Source organism: Xyrauchen texanus, chromosome 19 (assembly GCF_025860055.1).
Source record: "Xyrauchen texanus isolate HMW12.3.18 chromosome 19, RBS_HiC_50CHRs, whole genome shotgun sequence".
Classification (NCBI taxonomy): domain Eukaryota; kingdom Metazoa; phylum Chordata; class Actinopteri; order Cypriniformes; family Catostomidae; genus Xyrauchen; species Xyrauchen texanus.
In genome coordinates, this window is record NC_068294.1 from 12,378,573 (window position 1) to 12,397,789 (window position 19,217).

General features: G+C 38.0%; 1 protein-coding gene across 1 annotated transcript in view; it reads right to left on the bottom strand.

Annotated features, from left to right (window-relative positions):
* LOC127659854 (synaptopodin) overlaps positions 1 to 19,217 on the bottom strand; it is a 92,703-nt gene that overhangs the window by 33,925 nt on the left and 39,561 nt on the right. The window lies entirely within an intron of this gene.

A 19,217-nucleotide genomic window follows, 5' to 3' on the forward strand; every position in this document is an offset into this window, starting at 1 on the left:
CATGAAAAAATGATCACTTTAAAGTCTCAATCGTTTCTCCTAGACAGCAATTCGATTAAATGTAGACTCCCTGAAATCCCAGTAATCTCACATATGTCCTCTCTAGAGTTATCAACAATGCCTCAAACTTTGCTCAGATTTCTCCAATGCAAAGTCAGAGTCAGAGTTAAGGTTAGGGGTTTTAACTGCAATAGGAGAATAAAGCATAACACAAAAGGGTCATGCAGATGGCTTTCACAGACGCAGAGAGTTCCCGCAATGATTCTTGGGCAGTAATGCATGTTGAAACAAGGCAAGACACTTAAACTCTCAATGGGACGGGATCTAAACCCCACTGATCTTCTGATAGTGATGTCTGTCTGAAAACAGACCTTTAAGATGGAAAACAAGGTATCTGTAGCAGGAACAAATACTAAGGTTAGAAACAAGAAGATTTCAGAACATGTTTAAGAGTTATTTTGTTGAAAATGATCTTCATGGTATCAGTGTTGCATGCAAATGTGTAAACTAAGCTCTGATCTACTTCCTCTCAAAGTGTTTTCTCGCAGTTGAAAAAGCGTATAGCAAACAGTTTTTATCAGGAACATTGAGCTCTTCGGTAGAACCACTTTATCAAATATTTGCTTCTGTTTGAAATTTCTTACCTAGGTGATATTCAGGGCCTCTACCCATATCCAGACCACCATCTGAGTGTGTGATGAAATCAAGTGATTTCATGTCACTGAAGGTTTCCTTTAGATGTTTGTGCAAATGGTTATTGTCATTTCCATGGGTTTTGCTATAACTAGTACAGATTTAATATATATATATATATATATATATATATATATATATATATATATATCTCAGATTTAAGGCTCGAATGCACAATCACTAAATCACTAAATCCTTGCTAAAATCCTTTAGAGTGACTTCAAATAATTATGATTACAAAAACAAATTGTGATCAGTAACATTATATTTTAGATTACACTTTTTAGATTATTTGATCTGATAACTTTGGATAACATTTGGAATATTTATTGCATATTTGGATTCAAATAAAAATATAAGAGTTTTATTCATGGTACAAGTTATTTTTATCATGGTACAAGACTAGTCAAGTTAAGGTAAATAAAGAGTTTTTGTGGCATTATGTTGATTACCACAAAAATGTATTTAAACTCCTCCCTCCTTTAAAAAAAAGAAAGAACAGAAAGAATCTAGGTTACAGCTAGAAATGTGAAGCTTGATTTTATAAAAGGTTTAAATTAATTAATAATTAATTAAAGTTGTTTAAATTATTATTTTTATGGTCATTTTAGGGTTTACGTTGTTACATTGTCATGGCAATGAAGTTGTAAAATTGGCTATAACTTTACACAGAAAAGGTTAGTGAGCGATTTTATTGCGCTCTTTACATCTTGTGGCTATACTTTTGAAACGGTGAGTATTTCAAAGTTTTTGGACTGGACCCATTCACTTCCATTGTAAGTGCCTCACTGTAACCGGAGTCTGTTTAGCCTGAGATGGAGTACTTGGAACAACCAATATGACGGATTTAGAAAATGAAGTCCTCTTACAGGTAAAGAGCCAATCTCCATTTAGATACAGACAACTCAAGAATACGCATGTGCATTAGTGGGATCGACCTGAAATATAAAGTTTTTAGCGTGATCTGAGTTTAAGAAGCACAATACCATTGTAAGATTTTACTGCTGATTTAAAATATGTTATTTGATTGCAGTCTTTCCCAATTCATGTAGATAGGAGCTGTACTTATATTATAATTATATGAAGTTATTGTTTACATAGAAAATAGCTGCCAGGATGTATTCCAAATATGGCCACAGTGTGGACTGATTTGCCTTGAAAGGGACTTTGCTGTAACCCAGATTTTTGCCAGAAATAATTGTTTGTGGTAATCAGCATTATGAAAGCTGTCGATTGAGTTTAAACTGTATTCAGGTTTGGGAGTGTTACTTGCTGAACATTTTTTTAATTTGTAATGTATTCTGTTAGATTACTGAAGGTCAGTAACATATTCTAAATACTTAGGATTACTTCTTCAGTACTGGTAGATTTGTTCACTCTTTTTGACTATAAAAATTCTGACAAAGACAAAATACACATGTTAAAAATACATTCTCTGAAAACCCTAAATATCTTATGCAGTGTTATTTCTATTATCAAGACTAAGATTTTTGCCCTAATATCAAAGGTCTTAATAGAAAAAAGAAATTATGATCCAACGTGAATTTTCTTGATAAAAAATATGATCGTGTCTGGTAACGTGTGCATGTAAAATGGCTAGAAATAACATTTTAGCTTAGCATAAAGCTGACAATTTACACAAGATTACTTCAAACGTAATTCTCTGTCTGCTCGTATGAATGTAACACATCATAAGAAAGTGTTTCACTGCTGTTCAAATGCACTTTGGATCGCATCATTTATATGGATAAATATTTTCCATCTGAAGGGACTAAATATTAAATTAAACAAATGACAATAAAATGCAAAGTAATCTCTTCAGTAATCAAAATACTTTTTGAATTTAACTGTATTCTAATTACCAATTATTTAAATTGTAACTGTAGTGAAATGCAGTTACTTATATTTTGAATTTTAAATATGTAATCCCGTTACTCACCAACCCTGACTGTATTCAACCTGGAATATACCTATAAACATTAGTAAACATGACCCCACCACCCCCACTCCCTCTGCGATCATTTGAAAGTCAATACTGATAGATAATGCAATTGATTTGTAATTCTGTAATCTGTAAAAATAACTGTAATCTTATTACAAGTAAAATTTTTGTAATCTTACTACTTAATCCAGATTACATGAATTGTATTACTACCCAACACTGGTGAATAGTGAGTGTTGTGTCGCAGAATTTAGCAAGAGTGAGGGGAAGGGGTTGAAAAATAAAAGGGCTGGGTGACGTCACCCAAAAACAAAGGTCAATTCAGTGGTGGAGCAAGTCTATCAATTTTTATCAAAAATTGGAAATTGTATTTCTTTGGAATTATGTGCACTGATTGCAGACATAAAAAGGGTCAAGTTTCTCACATTGTGAGTGTAGATGGAAAACGAATGTAATTTAGTCAGGATGTATAAATGTCTGTAAGTGTGTGTGCAGTGCTTCGCTGTTGCACTGTCCATGTGTAGGCGAACAAACCAGCGAAGGAAATGTTAGAACACATTCCATCAAATCTGGGCTTTTCTTCTGAAGAGTGTGTGGAATTTCCTTAGTGTTCTAGTTTACATTCTCCTCTTTTGAGTCTGTCTGTTACTGAGAGAGGGCCAAAGCTGAGCTGAATCTGATTGGAGTTATGCGTAGCCTCCAAGTAAACCTATCTATTGTGCCTCCCTAAAGACCACCAGCACCCTTTAGAGAGATGAAACTGAATCTGTCGGAATCAAAATGTTTGATTATTCTACTTTGGCAACTGCAAAAGACTTGTGGGACTCCGGGACATTGTTGTCAATGACAACAATGTTATGAAACTCTACAAATTTGAAAGTATTTATCATTCCTACATTCTATATTTTTTTTGTTTTAGAACTGTTTATAAAAAACATTAAGGTTTTCCTTTTTTCCCCTCACTTTAATTTGCGGTGTTCGGGAAAGCTGTTCGAAAGCAATGTTTTTCTGTTTTAGTCGCTCTAGTGTTGCAGAACACTTCACCATTAACGTTCCTACATTCTCTCATATTTTTTAGTTTCAGATTTGTTTTTATAAAATCAATATACAAAAAAGTTGTCTTTTTCCCCACACTTTAATTTGATTAAATGGAAGTAGTTTTTGTGTCCAGAAATGTCAAAAGCAAACTTTGTTTTAATTAGATCTAAGTTCCAGAAACCAGGGCCTTTAAAAATAAAAAAGGCCTCTCTCATTTCACAAGGGCTTTTTCCATTTTATCTTCATCAGAATGATTTGCGTTGATATATCCCAGACTGCACCCAGAACCACAGACACTGCAGGGCCCGTTGGGCTGTGGTCTGGAGCAAATCGTGTATCATACGGCGTGCCCAAAAGCAGTGAAGGGTGTGGGTGTGAGAAATCCAGAGGCCTCCCGAGCCTCAATCACAAAGGCAAAGTCTGGGCCACATCTCTGCAGCAAGTGACTGGGTGCCTTTATGTGGCTGGGGTTCCTCTACTTCCATCCAAAACCTCAACCATCTCCATGACCCCCCCATCCCACCCCAGCTTCTCAAAATCACTGCAACATCTTTGTTTTATGGTGCATTTCTTGGCCTCTGGAGGTGCTTTAAAGAGTTCCTAAAACAAACGCTTTCACTTCTTAATGTGTATTATATAAGTCGTTGGTCAAGAGGGACGTACAAATCAAGCCCAATCTTGCAAAAGTCTACAGGGCTCCTGCATTGATGAGAATCCACCCAGACCGCAAACAAACCTGGAGGTGAGAGTGGTTGGCATTGGTTCTGCCACCGAAGTGAGAGAAACTCCAATGATATGAATCAGCATTACGAAGCTGGATTAGTCATAAAAGGCACTTCAATGCTATTTGGTTTTTAATCTTCTGTTTTGATAGCTAGCTTAATTTGACACATACTGGCTCCAGTGCGTAATCCATCACCAAAGAAGACAGGGTTTTACACGGGCCAATGCAAACATACGCCAGATATATCTGTTGGATTGTTTGAGCATTAAATGGAAAATGGGGGACGGCACTCTCTGGTATATTTGCCAGTCTTCAGGTGAGTGCACCAGGAAGGAGATATTGCTAATGTCAAACGGCTCTAGAGATAGATTTTTCCAGTGGACAAGACTAAGGCAGCACCTGGAAACTCTGAAACATCACGTATCGAACACTTCCTCCCACTGAACAATAAATCTCCATGATCCAAAGGTGTATCTTTGAAGGTTCTCCAGGCTTTTAAACATAAGTTACACTCCCACCCACAGTGAGATTCTTTGTCCATGATTTGCACATCATTCGAAGTCAGAATTCATTCTCATTCTCCTAACTATGCAAAGAGTTATAGATTAAACTTTCTGCATATTTTCCTTTAAAAGATATGGAAATATCTGGGTGTATTTGGACAGTCCAAATCTATTACAATGTAAAAATACATGCACTCTGTTCCAGATCATAGTCAGTTGCCAAGTTTAGCGGCATTGGCACATTCCCGAAACGATGGCTGTTCCAATATGTAAGGCTTCTGTTTGATAGCAAGTGTTTGACTGTCAATGGAGAAGTCTCATAGCAAGGAAATTATGGATGAAAAACAATGCTATTATGCTAGCATTTTTTCTACAGGTGTGCAATTATCAAAAGAGACCATCATTTAGGGTTTTTACAAATATAGCTTTATTATCATGTAATTTAGGAACTTTGACTCAATGGTGGGTTTTAATAGATTAAAAGTAAATGTTTATCATGATTTTTTTATCTACCTTGGTACCAACATGATTGCCTGACATCATGTTTTAGATCTCTGCGACATCGGAGATTTCCATATGAGTTTCTATGCTGGAAGTCCAACTTCAAATGGCATTCTATTGCAATTATTCATGTTGGCAGTTGTTGGCTCTCTAAGTTGAAAGGAATGAAGTATAAGTACATGTATATTTCATTCAATACAGAAAAGTATCAATAAAATATAGCTAATTTATCAAATATATCTAATTAAAATGTTACTATTTTACCAAATATTTGTGTATGATGTGTATTTTTAGAAGAATATTTTTTATTAGATTATTATGTAATTAGCATAGCAACATGCTAACTTTAAATTCCAATGCAGAGTGCAATTTGTTTGGTTCACGAAATTGCTGCCAATGCAGAGCATTCCAAATCAGTCACTTATCCACAGTTTTCCTGTTTCAATCACTGGGCGGCGCCATGATGATTCTTATTGCCCGTTTTCTATTTCTGTTTCAAGACGCAATGTAAAACTAAACAAAACGAGCAATCCAGACCGAGAACAATAACAATTTATGTGTTATTAGAGTTAAAAGAAATTTCACACACAACTTATGCAGTTGTTGGCTGTCATAACTCAATGTAGTTCATGATATCAATGTAACTATACTCGGAATATCACTTTGTGTCATCTACCTACTCAGGTGAGGCACTGTCATCTCGACTCTGTGAAGTATCAGTGCTATAGAGCCTAATATTTTTTTCTGGGTAATTTCTACAAATGTAATACTTTACCCACTAAGAATTAACGCCACAGTGACCGGAAATTGAAAACAGGTGGACCGTGGAACAAAAAGGAGTGATTTGTAAAATATATTCACCTTTTGCTATATTGAAAGCACCACAACTATACAGGTGAAACTCGAAAAATTAGAATATCGTGCAAAAGTTCATTAATTTCAGTAATTCAACTTAAAAGGTGAAACTAATATATTATATAGACTCATTACAAGCAAAGTAAGATATTTCAAGACTTTATTTGATATAATTTTGATGATTATGGCTTACAGCTTATGAAAACCCCAAAACCCCAAATTCAGAATCTCAGAAAATTAGAATATTGTGAAAAGGTTCAGTATTGTAGGCTCAAAGTGTCACACTCTAATCAGCTAAACACCTGCAAAGGGTTCCTGAGCCTTTAAATGGTCTCTCAGTCTGGTTCAGTTGAATTCACAATCATGGGGAAGACTGCTGACCTGACAGTTGTGCAGAAAACCATCATTGACACCCTCCACAAGGAGGGAAAGCCTCAAAAGGTAATTGCAAAAGAAGCTGGATGTTCTCAAAGTGCTGTATCAAAGCACATTAATAGAAAGTTAAGTGGAAGGGAAAAGTGTGGAAGAAAAAGGTGCACAAGCAGCAGGGATGACCGTAGCCTGGAGAGGATTGTCAGGAAAAGGCCATTCAAATGTGTGGGGAGCTTCACAAGGAGTGGACTGAGGCTGGAGTTACTGCATCAAGAGCCACCACACACAGACGGGTCCTGGACATGGGCTTCAAATGTCAAACGTCTTACCTGGGCTAAAGAAAAAAGAACTGGTCTGTTGCTCAGTGGTCCAAAGTCCTCTTTTCTGATGAGAGCAAATTTTGCATCTCATTTGGAAACCAAGGTCCCAGAGTCTGGAGGAAGAATGGAGAGGCACACAATCCAAGATGCTTGAAGTCCAGTGTGAAGTTTCCACAGTCTGTGTTGGTTTGGGGAGCCATGTCATCGGCTGGTGTTGGTCCACTGTGCTTTATTAAGTCCAGAGTCAACGCAGCCGTCTACCGGGACATTTTAGAGCACTTCATGCTTCCTTCAGCAGACAAGCTTTATGGAGATGCTGACTTCATTTTCCAGCAGGACTTGGCACCTGCCCACACTGCCAAAAGTACCAAAACCTGGTTCAATGACCATGGTATTACTGTGCTTGATTGGCCAGCAAACTCGCCTGACCTGAACCCCATAGAGAATCTATGGGGCACTGCCAAGAGAAAGATGAGAGACATGAGACCAAACACTGCAGAAGAGCTGAAGGCCGCTATTGAAGCATCTTGGTCTTCCATAACACCTCAGCAGTGCCACAGGCTGATAGCATCCATGCCACGCCGCATTGAGGCAGTAATTAATGCAAAAGGGGCCCAAACCAAGTACTGAGTACACATGCATGATTATACTTTTCAGAGGGCCGACATTTCTGTATTTAAAATCCTTTTTTTTTATTGATTTCATGTAATATTCTAATTTTCTGAGATTCTGAATTTGGGGTTTTCATAAGCTGTAAGCCATAATCATCAAAATTATATCAAATAAAGGCTTGAAATATCTTACTTTGCTTGTAATGAGTCTATATAATATATTAGTTTCACCTTTTAAGTTGAATTACTGAAATTAATGAACTTTTGCACGATATTCTAATTTTTCGAGTTTCACCTGTACATAATATGTTGTTTTAGTTATTTATTTATTTTTTTTATTTACAGTCATTTCAAATAAGATGATTGTAACACACTCCAAAAAGAGTTGAGACAGGGGTAATTTAAGACCAATAACAATTTGACGAGTTAAAATAACAAGGTGATGTGAAACAGGAGATGTTAAACAGGTGATTCAATCGTGTCATAGTATATAGAGAGCCTCTAAAACAGCCTTGTCTTTCAAGAGCAAGGATTGCTTGAGACTTGTCAATTTGCCAACAGATGCTTCAGCAAATAATCCAGCACTTTGAGAACATTGTTCCCCAAAGACAAATTAGAAGGCTTTGGGGCATGTCATCCTTTACAGGGCACAATATAGTTAAAAGATTCAAGGAATCTTGTCAAATCTCAGTGCGTAAAGGGCAAGATGAAAACCACTTCTGAATGCGCATAATCTCTGATCCCTCAGACGTCACAGTCTTAAAAAACAGCATTCATCTCTAATGGATATCATGAACATGGGATTGGGAAAACTTTAGTAAACCTTTGTTAGTCAACACCACTCGCCACTGCATCCACAGATGTAAGTTAAGACTTTACTATGTAAAGGAGAAGCCATACATCAACACTGTTCAGAAGCGCTGTTGACTTCTCCTGGCTCAGTCTCATCTTAGATCGAAAGTAGGACAGTGGAACTGTGCTTTTTGGTCCAATGAGTCCACATTTCAAATAGTTTTTGAAAAACAATAGCCCTCGTGTTCTCTGGGCCATAGAGGAAAAGGGCCATTCAAGCTGTTATTAGCGTCAGGTCCAAAAGCCAGTGTCTGTATGGGCCGTGGGGTGTAACTTACACATCTGTGAGCACCATGAATGCAGACAGATATGTACAAATTTTGGAGTATCATATACTGCCATCCAGCACCATCTTTTCCAGGGACGACACTGCATTTTCCAGCTGGACAACTTCAAACCACATACTGGCTGGATTTCAAATGCATGGCTGTGGAAGCAGCGTGTGGGTGCTAGACTGGACCGCCTGCAGTCCTGACCTGTCTCCAATTAAGAATGTGCGGTGCATTATGAAGCGCATTAGATGGCAATGAAGACCTCGTACAATTGTGCAGTTAAAGACCTACATAATGGATGAATGGGGGAAGATTCCACTTTCTAAGCTTAACAAACTTGTGTCTTCAGTGATCATATGCTTACTAAGTTTTTCTAGAACAAATGGTGATGTTTCACAGTGAGAAAACTCGACTGTCCCAACTTTTTTGGAGTGTATTCAATAATCTGATTTGAAATGACTGTACATGAAATAATAAAAAAAAATTAATTCATAGGGTAAAACATCATATAATGTTTAGTTGTAGAGCTTTCAATATAGCAAAGGGTGAATATAATTTACAAATCACTAATTTGTTTGTTTTATTAGCATTTTTCATTCTGTCCCAACATTTTTGGAATTGGGATTGTAGAATATTGGTGCATTCCAAATCCCCCCAGGACACTGCATTGCAGGGTATTGAGGAATGCCTGCCAGAGCTTTTACGCATCCTAATGATAAAATATGTGAAAGAATGAGAGGAAATGGGTGGGAGCATTTCCTCACATGTTTCAGAATGGCACAAAGAACTCTGTTTTTACATGGCAAGATGACCATTAAGTAACCACTGGTTGCATAGTATTGGCTTTTGTAGATTTTTATTGTCCTACTGCTAATACACAGATATAAACACACAGAAATAAAGTACTGTTGGGCATTAGAATATATTCTGTTAATTGATCGTTTAATTAACGTATAATTTTAGATCATGCTGTTCAGCCACAGTGAAAATTTTTATGTTTTATTGATTCCAAATGAATACAAACAACACAATAATACACAGAAGCACATTTTAACAATTATGTGCCCCCACCTGCCATCCAACATACATCCCAGTGATCAAACATTAAATAACAACAGAAACATATAATAGTTCAAAGATACTTGATGACATAACCAAAACATATATAATTTTTTATAAAACTCATCTCTCTCCAATGCTGCTCCCTAGCAACCTTCTAAGAAAGCCAAATTATTGCCCCACTTCTTCCCAAATGCTTCCAAACTGCCCAGCCGTCTATGAGACATCTCTTTGAATGCTCGGTGCACCACACATGAAATTAATGTGTATCAGCCGACTTCCATCCCCTTAGCATTACCTCCCTACCGAATATCACGCCGGTAAGGACCCAGCTCTTTACATATTTACCAAAGCTCTTGAACCTTAGTACAGGACCAAAAACTTATGGACTATGTCCCCATCCTCCAACTGGCATCACCAGCAGGTGGGTGTGTCTTTAAGGCCAAGCCTATACAATCTAGAGCGAGTCCAATAAAAACTATGCAGAATCTTAAATTAAATAAGGTGCACCCTTGCATCACTGGATGCAGACTTTAAGTTTTTTTTTTACTCTTACCCCATTCTCCATCTTCCAGTAGTAAATTCAATTCTCTCTCCCTTAATTTCTTAAGAAATGGTAAAACCCCATCCCCTAAGCTCTGAATTAGCCAGGAATAGTACACTGAAGCATCTTTCCAAAAGCAGCAAGCACCATCTCAAGAGTGTTTGCCGCCTTAGGGGGCTGCATCCTACACCCAAAGATGGTGCAAAATAGATGGCGCAGCTTTAAGTACCTGTAGAATTGAGATCTAGGAATCCCAAACCACTGTATAATACTTTCAAAAGATCTCAATGCTCCATTTTCATACAAGCATAGCAACTCCCTTCTCAAGCCATTCTGTCCAGCATAAAGGGGACTTGTTAATGCACAATTTATGGTTTAACCAAATACTTGTGGCAACGTTCAGGTAAATGTCCAAATTGAATACGTGGGAAACTTTTGTCCACAATAAATGCATGTGCGAGATAATGTCTTTACTTCTCCGAGCAGCTTGGTAGAAAGACTTTACAATGGCACAATAGGGGCAAGGACCTCCTGTTCAATAAAGAGCCAGGGAGGGGCTCTCTCAGGCAGAAGCAAAAAATGTGCCAAATATCTGAGACCAAAAACATAATAGTAAAACAAAATCTTAGTGAGACCTAACCCACCTTTGTCAATTGGCCTGTGTAACTTGTTAAAATGCATTTTTGGAATTGTCACGGTTTCGTGTCACCCGCATCATGTTTCGTGTCACCAGCACCATGTTTCGTGTCACCAGCACCATGTTTCGTGTCATCTGCACCATGTTTCGCGTCGTCTGCACCATGTTTCGTGTTCTCCACCCCGTGTTTTCTGTTTCACCCATCACTAGTCACTTTCATGTCACGCTCCCTTGTTGTCCGCCCGTGTTTTCTGTTTTACCGTTCACGCTCCCTGTCATGTCTTCCGTGTTGTCCGCCTGTGTTTCACTGTCTCTGTGAAAACTACACTTCCCTTCTTCCCGTCGTTTCCGGCCCTGTCTGCGTGTTATTGTCCGCACCTGTCTGTCATTTTGTCATTACCGTGTCTCTTTATTTAAACCCCGCTGTTTTCCCTTCCCGTTGTCGTGCGTTGACGTTCCATGTTTTCGCTTATGTCTGTTGTGACTCGCTCTCTCCGTTCATGTTCCCTGCCAGTCTGTCTGTTCCTTCGTGGTTACCCTCCTGTCGTTTCGGGTTTACCCTACCCTCCGTGGATGTGTGCTGCCCAGTCACTCCTGCACCCCTCCTGTGTTTAATCCGGTATTTTAGTGCTTTTTCCCATCGTGGACCTTTTACTTTGTTCCTGTGTTTTGTTTCCTTTATTCTAATTCAATAAAACCGCACTTGGATCCCAACCACTCGTCTGCCTCCTCCTGTTCCACAAGTCATTACAGGAATGCATTTTCCATTCCAGATAAACGATTTTGAAATACTATCAAATTGTTTAAAATAAAAGAGGGGAACTTCAATGGGGAGAGACTGTAGTAGGTAGTTGGAATACAATTTATTTTTATAACATTAACCTTTCCAGTCATAGATAAATGTAGTAAAGCCCACCTGTCCAAATCGCTTGAAACATTTTTTTATTAAAGGGTCAAAATTAACTCTTCCTAAATCACAGAAATTTACTTGGAATATAATACCAAAATACTTAATACCCTGTACTGCCCTGAAAGATGCCCGGCTGAAAAGCCGTTACCGGGCAGTACGCTGTCAGAGACCAATTCGGATATAGACCAATTAACTTAGAAAAATAATTAATAATTCTGTGGAGGCAAGGCATAGATCTAGTAGGGTTGGAAACTAATAATAAAATATAATATAAAATATCATCTGTGTAAAGCAAAAGCTTATGCACCATACCTCCCACCACCACCCTCTGGAAAATAATCTTCCCATTTTATCGTGGCTGCAAATGGTTCCAGGGCAAGACAGAACAATAATGGGAAAAAAGGGCAACCATTCCGGGTGCCCCTATCCAGAGTAAAATAATCTGAAATTAATCAATTTGTTTGTACCGCTGCAAACGGGTGTCTATAAAGTAACTTAATCCATCCAATAAAAGTATTCCCGAACCCGTATATTTCCAAAATCTTAAATAGATAATCCCATTCTACTTCAAGTGAGATGGCAGCAACCGGAGTCTGATCATTCGCCACTGACCACATGATATTGTGGTACCTGTGATATACGATAACGCCTAATATTATCAGAAGAGCTGCGGCCTGGAATAAACCCCACCTGATCTATATGTATAAGATATGTCATAACTTTACTCAATCGGTTAGCCAGAATTTTTGACAATATTTTAACATCTAGCTGGATCAGGGAAATTGGATGGTAACTCTTAAACTCACTTGGATCTTTGTCCTTTTTAAGTATCAGACTGATCCGGGCTTGTGTCATGGTTGGTGGAAGCTTTCCATTCTTTAATAATTCGTATAAAATTCTAGCTAATGTGGGGCCAATTCTGTAGCATAACCTATACAAAATTAAGCAGCAAAGCCATCTGGCCCCAGAGCCTTGCCTGCAGGCAAGGCCTTAATTACCTCTCCAAGCTCCTCCAAGGTTATCTCAGAATCAAGAGAATGTTTTTGCTCAGTCATCAGTTTAGGGAGTTCTAATTTGCAAACTTCATCAGTAGACGAAGATGTGGAACTATAAAGATCAAGATTTTTTACATTTCAATTTGACATTTTTAAAATTTTTTCTTATATATTATTAATCAATGATCGATATAGATGTAAAAGAGGTAAAAATGTCACCAGAATCTCTCTGCTTTATACATCTGGCAAAAAGCATCCCTGCTTTGTCCCCCATCTCAAAGTATGACTGACTTGCCCTGAATAGCCAAAACTCCCACCTTTCACGTCAAAATAGTATTATATCTGTTTTTCAATCAAGTCAGTTCTCTGAGTCCATCAGATGACATTCGGCACTTCAGCTCTGCCTCTGCACTTTTAATATTCCCTTCCAATTCCACGAGTTCTCGTGCTTTGGACTTTTTGATAAATGAGGCACACTGTATGATCCGACCCCTATGAACTGCCTTAGTGCCTCCCAAGCTATGCCCACAGAGGATACTGAGGACCAGTTGGTCTCCATATACACATTGATTTCAGCCTTTAACATTTGTTAGAATACATTAAAGGGATACATTAAAGTGCCAACTATATGATTTGTTTTTCTCCGTATGTGGCAAGACCTCTAAACACACCAGGGTGTGATCAGGGACTAAGATGTTTCCAATTGAGCAATCCACAACAGATGAAATGAGGGACAAGATTTTTACACATCCCATGAAGCATCAATGTTGATCTAGGGGGCTTGCGCACTTTTGCTTCACTATGATCAAGTCCATCAAAAGATTAAAGTCTCCTCCCAATATTATATCATGAGGGGTGCCAGATCTAGAAAAAAGCCCTGATCATCAATGTTAGCTGTGTAAATATTAGCCAAAATCAACCTTTGCCTCTGAATTTCTGCTAAAACTATAATGAATCTTCCTAATTTATCTTTAATCTGTTTGAGACATTTGAATTGTAGAAGCTTACTTTTCAGTGTAATGACTCCCCTGCTCTTACTTGAGCCAGCACTAAAGAAAACATGTCCATCCCAAATTGTCCTGCTTCTTGCGGGGAAAGGTGTGTTTCTTACACAATAACATATTTCTTACGTTTAAGAAAAGTAATAACCTTCCTTCTTTTTATGGGGCTCCCCAACCCATTCACATTCCACATGGAGAGAGACAATCTACTCATATTAACATTTGACATTTTGGCATATTAAAAAAAATGGATTGTGTGTCAAAAACAAGATTATAAAGACCACATTCCAACATTAGTGCAACAATTCAACTCCGAACTTCCACTTGGAGGCAATGTGAAAATCACTCCTTGACCTACTCATTCCAATTACCTTATATAGGACAATGCTTTCTGTGGACATGTAAATATTTGCAGCCATCCTTAGCATCTATTCTCAGTTTGGCCGGAAACATCAGTGCAAATGCGATCTTCCATTGATGTAAGAGTTTCTTGCATTCCTTGAATCGATCACGTTTCTCTCTTGTTGAATTTGCCAAGTCTGGGTACAAGAAAATGTTGTAGTTCTTCCAAGAAAGCCTTTCTTTACTCTTTGCCTCACATAACACGGGATCTTTATCAGATGATCTCAGAAATTTTGCCAGAATTGATAGGGGCCTGTCTCCTTCTGCGGATCTTCAAACCGGGACCCTGTGAGCTCTCTCGATTTCCAGCTTATGGCCTGTTATGTTGAGCAGACTCAGGAAGAGCCCGTCTAGGAATTTTACCATATCTTGGCCTTCTTCATGCTCAGGAATTCCAACAGTTCGGATGTTGTTTCACCGGCTACTATTCTCAAGGTCTTCCAACTTTTCCAAAATGCTTTCCAAGTCCACCTTGGTCACAAGCGGGTAGGCAGTTAATTCCCTCTCCGATGACTCCAAAAAATCGATCCATTTCTCGACAACCGACAATCTTGTAACCAACTCAGAGAATTTTGAATCCATGGCCAAAATTGATCATTGTATTACCTCAAGATCCTCCAAGTCCGCCACGACCTTCATCAGCATTACAGAGTTGCTGGATAGTTGCTGCTGAATTTCTTCCGCCGCACCATCCAAACCAAGTCCCTGGTCTGCGGCCTTGTCTGGGGTATCAGCTTGAGCATGTAAATTTATTTTAATGTCTCCAGAGCATGAGTATTTTTAGTTCTTTTACATATTGTCTTCACAGAACAGTTATGAAATCTCACCGGTTTATGATTTTTTTTTTTAAACTAGCAAAGTGCACAGAGCTCGCCGTTCACATGTCCGACCCTCGCATAGCACCACGTGACTCCTCCCCATAGTGAAATGTAAAATAAAAAAAAAAAAACAGTATCAGTATTATTCTGAGGATTGATCTTATCGTTACAACAGTATCAAAAGTATCAATATTTCATGACTGCCCCACCCATAATTTTTCTCCATGCAGCAAATGAAATTAGGCCTACAGTATATGTGCTGGAATACCAGAAGTTGGCTTTTCTCTATTTCTCAATTTTGTCTTTCCCTTTCTCTGTCTTTTTCCCTAATTGTGGATGTGCCATGCAGCATTCCAGGGACTCAGTGACCCCCAATATGATTGTGCTGCACTGTGTGTTTCATTATATAACCCTGCACTGCCGTAATGAGTATGGGCCCATGTCCTTTGTACGGAGGCCTCTCTCTTTTTTACGTGGTCACTGGAGACCAGCAGCAATTAGGGACAGATACGCTCAGCTATGTCAACATTTACTAAGAAACCACTTGCCTTTCTCCACCGTACATCAGTAAACAAATCTACAGTATATCTCTCCTCTAATGCTCCTTTCGCTCTGCCAGATTTTTAATTAAGCTGTTTTGATGGTTTTCAAATGTTGAGACAACTCTCTGGGCTTTTCAGACTGTCCAAATATGGTGCTTGAGTCTGATAGTCTCTTAGGAAAAATATGAATCCCGTGATTCATAGCAGTATTTGTACAGCTACCTCTCTTGTCTCCTTTTGCGCCAGGTCTGGGAGCAATTACACTCTATGATTCCTGCCACATGTGCTCAGGCTTCTCAAATTCCTATTCTCTGATTTAACAACCCCCCTCATATCTTTTCCATTCAATGACTGGAGGTATTTTTATTCTTTGGACATTGGACAATTTGCCTTTTTTTCTGACTTTAAAACCTTTGACTTCAGTCATCAGCTTGTCTAGCTTTCAGCAATCATCTAAAGTTTATGGATGTCATTGCTTTTGTTGTACTTTCAATGGGGAAATGTATATTGCACAATTATACTCTAGAGTGTGTGAATTAGTACCGATGAGATCTTTCCTCCCTGGCTTGCAGAAGTTGAAGAACAGTTTTTAGTACATTCGAAGAGTGTATTTTTTGCCCTGCTTGGTTCTTTCTTACACCATTTCCTAACCAGACATGACACAATAAAGTGACAAGCGATACATTCCATCTATTCTATGTAAATAAAGTTTGTGTCCTAAACTGCCACAAAAAGTGATGAGCAAAAGACATTTAATCGTTCACTTGGGCTATATTCAGAGTACACTAAATACTTTACCTTCCATTTCTGATAAGTAATATCAGCAACGGTTTTGAACATCTCTTTCTTGACACAACATTTGACCAGACTGCTTAATGTTAAGACATTTTCCAAATATTTGTTAAAAAATATATTTCCAAGATTGACAGTACTTGCTAAATTTAACATTCAACATGAAGTCATGTGATAAATGTAGTGAGGTCATGTGATAACAACGTAGCATATCACTATGTATCATGGAATAACAACTTGTGTTTCACTATTATTATTTTTTTAAGTAATACGTAAACAACGTAGAGTATGCTGTGCACTATTCCCTAAGCTGCAAGCTAGTTTTCCATTCCGAACATAGCCTTTGTGTTCAGTAGACAAATATTTTGGCAACATCCCCGCCTATAGTAAAACAAACCTGTACTCAGCTGACCAACAGTCTTCAAAAAGTTAGCTGTTATCTTTAAATTGTCTGATCATCTAAATGTCATATTGCGCTGTTGGATGTAGCAATAAAAAACTTGAGGGCTTCACTTTTATCGGATTCTGTCAACAGAGCTGCCCTTACGAAAATCAAGAGTTCATGGAAAATTTGCTGCCGGCTTGCCGCAAATTCGCCAGTGCTAATTTTCACATGCAAATGAGCTTTGCGGAAAATTATCCATTGTTACCAAAGGTTTGCCGGAGGTTCACCATTACCGGCGAAGAACTGCAAATGTAAGAGTGACTGGAATGAGGAGATAATTTCCAACTCAACTTTTGCAGCAAACATTTTGTTATAGGTATGTTATTAACTCATATCATCATGATAATAGTATAGCTAAGAATAGTTTTAAATTTTTTTATTTATGATGGCTTTTTTGTTTTATTTTCGTTTTATCAATGATTATAACTAGCTGTTTTACTAGCAATATTGTACCCAAATCTAGCTTGCGTTGAACCTGAAGGCTAATTGTCTTCTATATTATCTTTTAGCGATATTTGTCTAATCTGTCAAATCTAGCACAACAGTTTGCTGTATTTCTTCCAGCACTTACTGAACATGATCTGCAATGTTTGTAAACAATGGGATTGCTCTATTTCTCACGCATTGTGCTGGGTAGTCCCGCCCACAGTGAAATTTCTTTGGTTCAAAATCCCACTCCATGTAACTGTATATTAAACATCAAATAGGTCATTGGCTGTTATTGTACCACATCGTACAGTATTTTTCGCTCTCAGTGTGGACAGACAAATTACTTGATGCTGGAAAACTTCTGAAAACAGTTTTGTGCTTTTTCTCATAAAAACTGATCCTGGGATTCAGGGAGAGTCCTGAATTAGGGAAGGTTTACACAAACGTTTTCACTGTGTACTATATGCATTATTTAGTCACAGGGTTAGGTCCCTTAGCCTCTGCTGTGGAAAATGTGGACAAGAATTTTGAGCAGGCAAAGACTTTCACCAGTGCCCCAGGCCAAGGACACAAAACCAAGCCATTCAACAGCCAGAAAGGGCTCATTCAAGTTCAATGCCTCCATAGATGAGCTCTGGACTTTCAGGGCTTGAGTCAGGACCATCACTCACCCACTTCCCCCATGAGCTGTCCTGCAGCTGCAAGACAGATGCCTTGATTGTGGGCTTCAGAATGACCCCACTTCTCTCCTCCCGTCTGATACAGAAGAGCCGATAAACAGACCAAAACTGCCTCTTACGCCTAGTCAAACAGGGTGAGATGAAAGAAAGATGCTGTCATTGATGTTGTGCCTGGGAGTTGTAAATCAGCGTCAGGCTATGTATTTGTGTGCGCATAGCATTTCATTGAACTTATTCTGCACTACACTTAAGCTTAAAATGAGGATGTGCACATTAGATTAAATATTTCCCTTTTCATTAATCTAAGACTTTGTGCCAAAGCATAAGTTTCTGCCTGCTCCAAGAAGTCAAGGTTTTGCTGGTTAGCATGTTCCAGTTAGCATCTGCTGATAGAGCCCGTAATTATACCATTATGTAGGCAAAAAGCATCTTCATTGACAGCTATTCAAAAGTAGTCGTATATGCTGATGAAAAAACATATTTTACAAGCAACATAAAAATTACAAATATTTTTACAGCAGATGTCGCAACCTTTTTAAAAAGTGCCATTTTTACAATTCCTTGTTAATCACTGCCACTGTGACATCAACAAAAGTATTTTTAATAGAAAAAATGTAGTAGAAATAGACCATTTAGGCAATAATTGTTCATTGGATGTATTATTAATTCTGCTAATTATGAAGTTTTGAGCAATACGAAAATTAACCATGGTTTCTGGAACCATTGTTAATACAATATTACTATAGTAAAACCAGGGTTACTATATGGATTAGGGATGTCCCAATACCAATTTTTTGAGAATAAGTATGAGTACCGATACTTCCTTTTTGGTACTTGCCAAACTTGCATAATTTTTTATCAAATTAAGTGCTTTTATACAGAACCTCACAGCACAAACTGAAATACATCACTGGAGTAATTTTTGACAAATGAAGTGCTTTATGACAGAGCATCACAGATGTGAAATGTCAGTCTACCTCTTGATATAATACAATAACTATTGATTTACTAGTAGTAGTAGTTTCACAGTAAATATTACATAACTAAACTGTACTGATACATTTCTGTTGTAATTTTATCAATTTAAATTTAGCTTTTATTTTGGCAGCAGCTTTTATTTTGGAGTGAAGCCCTTTCCGTTCTGTGTGTTTTTGACAGTAGCTTCTCATCTCCAGAAAAGCAGATTGCCCAATGACCCAATGTCCTTATTAAACCAAAAGGCTGCTATATAATTAAATAAATATGGAGTCTGTATGTGCCTCAGGCTACAAAGGGAATTA